Source organism: Kryptolebias marmoratus, linkage group LG15 (genome assembly GCF_001649575.2).
Source record: "Kryptolebias marmoratus isolate JLee-2015 linkage group LG15, ASM164957v2, whole genome shotgun sequence".
NCBI classification, from domain to species: domain Eukaryota; kingdom Metazoa; phylum Chordata; class Actinopteri; order Cyprinodontiformes; family Rivulidae; genus Kryptolebias; species Kryptolebias marmoratus.
Window position 1 is genome coordinate 34013983 of NC_051444.1, and position 6773 is coordinate 34020755.

General features: G+C 41.7%; 1 protein-coding gene across 2 annotated transcripts in view; it reads right to left on the reverse strand.

Moving 5' to 3' along the window:
- LOC108250683 (oocyte zinc finger protein XlCOF6.1-like) overlaps positions 1-6773 on the reverse strand; it is a 16999-nt gene that overhangs the window by 7877 nt on the left and 2349 nt on the right. Inside the window, exon 2 of one of the 2 annotated variants that reach the window (XM_017440679.3) lies at positions 2742-2834. The exons of the other annotated variant lie outside the window; for it this stretch is intronic. The gene's annotated coding sequence lies outside the window, so the exon portion shown is untranslated. The remainder of the gene's footprint in view (positions 1-2741; positions 2835-6773) is intronic. 2 annotated transcript variants of the gene reach the window in all.

Sequence of the window (6773 nt, forward strand, 5' to 3'; positions counted from 1 at the left end):
AAATAGTTATTTTTTCTTCTTATTTATCACTTATATAAACTGAATGTATGCAAAGTGACAACACTAATACATTCGTTGTAGCCTACGTTATGAAATATTTACATGAATCATTGATACAATTATGATAGAAACGATAGAAACGACAGAGACGATAGAAGAAAATATATCACGATAGACACTTTTCTATCGTCCCCACGATATATATCGTTATATCGCCCAGCACAACAAGCCGCAACAGTAAGGTAGCAGCCCCGCACGATACCACGCCAGCCCCATACGGAACTGCAACCATGCAGGCACCACTGAGCCATGCAACCACTCCGAACCCCCAACCCAATACAAGGACAGGATTGACTCCGCCGCCAAGCACCCCCGATAGGAGGCCCGCACCCGGGGCCAACAGCCCCCACCATGCCCCCTCAAACACAAACAAATCATTGTCACCATCCCTGCAACCTCAGCCCTGGGACAGCCACCAACAAGCCCAGCCCCACCGCCGCCACCAGACCAACCAAAACCCCAGCGGCCCCAGACTCGAAAAAGGATGCGACCCCTCCATAGATCCTCCTAAATCCTCTGTGGCACACCCAACCGGCAAGGCCGACATCCCACCCGATGGCGCGACCAGCAGGGTAGAAGAACAGGGAGCCCGCCAAGCCACCAGGTCCATGCCGGCAATCCCAGGCCGCCCATGAAACAACACACGAGCCAGCACCAGCCAGGGACCCACATCTGAGCCCACCCACCGATCCAGACCAAGTACAACCCGCCAGCCACCCCGCGCCACCACAAGGTGCACACCACCTCCCCACCCGCCCGACAACGATCTCAGACCAGCCCCAGGCCAGGGGCCAGAACAGCAGGAAGAAGCAGTAGAGGAAGGTCGGACATGCGTGCCAAAGACTGTGCGCCCCACCAATCCCACACCACAGACTCAGAGACACCCAAGCACATCGGCAGAACAACGAGTGTTTAAGTTGTATATAAAATAAGGGGCCCGAGTCACCACCAGACTGCGGAAATGGGAGACCCTCTCCGCACCCCAGCGGCAAACCCATACCCCAAAGGCCTACATGAGTGGTGGCATGATGGAGTGGGCGGAGAGAGGTGGTTGGGGATGGGGAGTAAAGAACTGGGAGGACAGTCTGTCCTCCCAGGGAGCCAGCTCCCCCGCTGACCCCATTGGGCACCCCTCTGTCCGAGACCCACCAGGGGCACATGCCCGACATCTACACCCCAGCCAGAAGCAGCACCCTAGGAAAACTCATACTAAGGCATTAAGAGGCAGAAGGCCCACAGAGCAAAAACCAGAACCCACCGAGACCACCCAACCCAGAACCATGCATGCCTGCCAGCCCGCAGAAGCCACACAGACCCCCAGACCCTGCCCCCAGACAGAGCCGGAGCCGCCATGTACCAAAACCCCAAGGGGAATCGGAATCTGACCCAGGTCCGCCCGAATGACACCCAGCCCCCACCTCAGAGGAAAACCTACCCCCACCCTAACATTCAAACAACAGCAGTCTCCCATCCTGAGGAACACATTGGTGACAGCGGAAAGGAAAAACTCCCTTTTAACAGGAAGAAACCTGAAGAAAACTCCAACAGAACCAGGCTCAGGACAAAGGGTCATCTGCTTCCATCGGCTGGGGTCAAAGCAGACAGAATTATATTCTAGGTCACATGTTGAAAGACTGCTGCAGAGTTAGCTGATGTTTTTAAAGACATTTCCTTCCTCTTCAACAAACTGTTGTACCACCAAGTTTTAAACTACCACCATCATCCCTGTACCTAAGAAAACAACTACAACCTGCAAGGTTGGGACACGGATCTCTGACATATTAAAACGCTTTGAAAAACAAGTTAAATCTAGTCAAGTAAGCCTGCTGAATCCCCAAAACTCAACACTGGGCAAGAAAAATGTTTTTAAAGCTGTGAGGTAACTGGGCTACATCTGTGTCGTCAGGTGATGAGGCCTGAGTTCCCATTTTGAGACACTGTCTTCTTACGATCCCTTCTTAGGAAGTGGATTGTGGGCTACGCTCACAATTGTCTGAAGCTACTGCAGTGAATGCATATATGGAAAGTTATCTGTTGCAGGTCTGAAAATCCCAGCTTATCACCATAAAGGGAACTGAATGTACTTGAATCCTGTTTAAATCTGTCTAATAATCTGTAGGTTATTATTGGTAGATTTCCAGTAATAAAGAGAAAAAGTGGGTTTCAGAGACAAACACATTTACTGTAAACATTTCATTATAAACAGTCAGTCAAATGTTCAGTTTAACCAAAAGTTAGTAAAACAAAATATCTCTGATATTTCACTGAGGCTAAAACTTCAGATTATCCAGAAAAAATAGAATATTAAATGATTTTTAAATCATAGATATTTTAAACTCTAAAGTAGGACCTCTTTATTATGAAAAAAATAATAATAATTTGTCCAATATTGTAATCAGGATCATTGAAAATAAATATTCAATAAGTTTGGAAACATTGTATTTGTTACACTTAAAAAACAGTAAATGTGATACCTTTCTGTTGAACTTTCTGGTTTCAGGTCAACAGATCTAATGCTTTAGAAAGGAGCTTAAAAATCTGCCTGTTTGTCATTTATAAATTAAAACCTACATTAATAATAAAGACAGAAATGTTTTGTGAGAGTAGAAAATGTCTAAGGCATGAATGGAGACAGTTGGCATGCGTGAAAACTAGACTTAAAGATGTAAATAACTGAACACCTGTGCAGATTAATGTGGAGGATTCCAGGAAGCGTCAGTAACAGTTCAATCTCTGAAAGCACGGTCAGTCTTAATATGTTTCACCAGAGTAGGCTGCATGAGATAAACACATGAAGAAGAAACACAAGAGGAGGAAGAAGAAAAACAGAAGACAATCGTTAAAAAGGGTTAAAGCAGAAACACAAATAAAACTTCCCTCCTCTTTGATGAAGCCTGTATGCATTCAATTTAAGTCTAATGCGGTGGAAAAGTACAAAGAAAGAGTTTCTGGTGTGAAGATCTACTGTCAGAAAGATTCAATTGGAAAACGGGCGATGATAATTAAACATAACTCAGGAGAAGGAGCAGACAGCACAGAATCCTAACCCAAACTGGAGACTTGAGATAAACAGAGTCCTATGAAATCCTTTTTCCCCTCCAAACACTGAGGTGGAAAACATCTCTGCAGGGCAACACATCCCAATAAAACACCTAACCTGCGTGTGTTATGTGCCTGTTTCCAGCTTGGGTAATTGTTTAGATATTGTTAACAGCTAAATAACATTTAAATCAGACAAATTCAGACAGTATATTATACATGCAATTATTGAATACAATTCATATGTGATATGAACAAGTGTAATTAAGTAAACATTTAAATGTTCCAGTCTCCATTACTTCATTTTAAATAGTTACAAAAGTACAAGTCGGGATGGATACAGAGGAAAAAGTATTCACCCCCTTAGACGTTGAATGCTTTGCCAAAGTGAAATCAAATTTCTACAGAGTAATATCAATTGAAGAAAAATATGTAATATCAAATAAATGATTGCACAAATTTTCACCCCCTTAAAAGTGAGTGTCCTATTATAGGTACAAATCCTTTTAGACTGTTATTTTATTTACTTGACATGTTTCCCGTCTCCTCACCCATGATTAGAGCTCTCTGATACAGGTTCTTCTCATGATGGTGAGAAAAATGATCGCTGTTAATTGGATGAAACCCAACCCACCAACCATTGACTGGAGGATTCCAAAAATAAGACGCATGATGTATATAATGAAACAATTAACGGCTCAACTACAACTAAAACCTCAGAGCTTTAAAAGACTATTGTATTGTAAACTTTCTCAAACAGAGTGCTTTTGTTTTTTTCTCCTTTCTTAGATTGGGCCTGTGTGATGCCAAATGTATATTGTGTTTTGTTAATAAACGGTTGGCCCAGTCTCAAGACTAATAGCTTGTAATTAAACTGCCTTGTTCGGCAATAAATGTTAAAAAAATGGCAGTAACTATCCTAATTCAATTCAGAGAAATGATTGAAAAGTATAAGTCAGGGGATGGATACAAAATGATTTCCAAGTTCCTAAACATCCCCAGGAGTTCTGTTAAATCCATCATCAAGAAATGGAAGGAATATGGGACATGTGTAAATCTACCAAGAGCAGGCCGTCCTCACAAACTGAGTGATGGTGAAGAAGGAGAACAGAGACACCTGTGAGCTCTCTGAAGGAGTTAAAGCTTCAGCAGGAGAGATGGAGAGACTGAGCTCCAACTACTGTTGTCTGGGTTCTTCACCAGTCTGAGGTTTATAGGAGAGTGACAAAGAGAAAGATAATGTTGAAGAAAACTCAGATTAAATCTTAACTAGACTTTGTCAAACTATTAATTATTATTCACAAGATTTAATTTGACACTCTTGTTGTGAGGCGACAACTGTGCTGCCGCTGTACAAAATATTATAATAAAATATTACAAAATGTATTTTTAAATTTCAGAATAAATGAAAAATTGCTTTTCTGTTGTACTAATCAATGCAGTCCAGCTGCAGTTTAGTCTCTGGGTTTCAAGTTTACTTAAAAATGATTGAACTGCTGAGTGACAGAAAGCTGTAACCCTGTGTGAATGATAATAATAACTACAAGCACTCAGAGAGCGCAAACCTCCACCCAGTGGACTACCCTTTGCAGTATATGCAGCGCATAGGAGCGTGTGCAAGACGGAGTGCACAGCAATGACGGAAAAAGGATTTCTAGTCTGCATTTTCTGTATTTAACAGCTGTTTGTGCATATGTAAATGATATGATCAATAACAGAGGCACGTCAGTGATTAGGCACCCCTCCACTCCTGTCGCAGGAAATGTATAAGTCAACGAATATGTAAGCCAATAGTTATAGAATTATAAATAAAATGTATACACCTAAACAGGGGAAATCGCCTGTAATGTGTCTGCGTACCCCTCAGAAAGTAGGTAGTTGCACCCCTGTCTCCACCAAGGCCACAAAGTTATTAAAATATACTGTGATCCGGATCACCACCAAAATGTGATCACCCGTGACCCATGAGGTTAAAGTTGCAGAGTTAGAGCACGGACTGATTTGTGACCTTGACCAACAAAACTTAATCACTTGTTTCTAGTACCATGTTTGATGTTTCCTGAAAATCTGTTCATAACTTTTTGATTAATCTTGTACACAAAAAGACAGACAGACGCTTCCGAAAACATAACCTCCTTAGTGGAGGTAATAATAATAATAATAACATTCAAAAGTGCAAAAACATGTTTTTACCATGGGTTGTGATTAACAAAGATGAATTCAAGTACAGAATGCACTTAAAGTTTTCAGACAAAGAGAAATTCATTTGTAAACAGGCAGCTGGTATTTAGACAAGCAGATAGTAGGAAATATTGTTGTCCAGGTAATCAACAGTTAATCATGACCAACTGCATGATCTCTAATTCTGTGACTAATCTGAAGTTGGTACTTTCAGCCTCAGTGTTTTATCAGAGATATTTTCCCTAATTTCTGCTTAAATTGCATATATGATTGTTCATATTAAAACGTTGGTACTTGAAAAGCAGCCGGGGTTACTGAGCGTTCTCTCTGTGACACTGGAAATCTACAAACATCATCCTCAAGAGTATCAGATAAAGGTGTTTGAACAAATGAAACCCAACAGTTAGCTGTATGTACTTTTTCAGAAAGGACTAAGTATTAACTTATTTTTGCCCAGACAAAATAGTTCTGACCAGAATCTTACAAATATCCATCACTTATTTATTTCATTCTAAATGTGCTTGTATCAGCTTGATGGTAATTAAAACTGCCTTTTCCTTGATTACCTTACAGATAATACAAACAAGATATTTCACAGCAAAGAGATTCTCAAAACACTAATGTTTTTCTATACTGATTTCCATTTCCTGTACTTATCCAGATCTTGGCGATACTAAAATCAAATTCACAACATTCTGTGTAGGAACCCTGTGATAATCATACTGATTTCAGATCAGCAAAGACCCCGTTCAGGTCAAAGGTCACAGAAGGTAAAAACACCCCTGGCTTTTCTTTGTTTTGAACCTGCATGAAACTGGTTTGAGGTTAGAACTGGTCATTTAGCTGCTCTGGACTTGTTAACTCACACCAACCTAAACTCTGTACCTGCAGGGATTCAGACCTCAAACACGACAGAACCGCAGAGCTCTGAGCCGCCTTCAGGGTGGATGTCATGGGTTACATCAGAGGTGGGCAACCTGGTCCTCAGGGCAACTATCCTGCAGGTTTTCATTGTTTCCTGCTCCAACACACCTGATTCAGAGGTTAAATCACCTCCTCATGTTCTGCAGAAGCCTGTTAATCACACATAGATTCAGATCAGGTGTGTTGGAGCAGAGAAACAGGTCAAACCTGCAGGATGGTGGCTCTCCAGGACCAGGGTTGCCCACCCCTGCGTTAGATGAACGGATTTTAGGATCATTCTCCGTTTTTAGGTTGGCTCTTTTGTTGCGGTTCACATCAGTGGCGCCGGATTCATTTTCTAGGTGGGGGGGCCACCGGAGTGTTTCGTCACCTTATTAATTTTACATGCATCGGATCATCGTCTAACATCAATAAAAACTGAACAATGAAACGCTTTTTCAGCTATGACTTTTTGTTCCAGTATATTATTATGAATAATGATAATTAGTTTAACCAACCAACAGCTTTATAAATGACCACAATAAAAGTAAACACAGGTAAATAACATGCGCACGGGCAGAGATGGAATA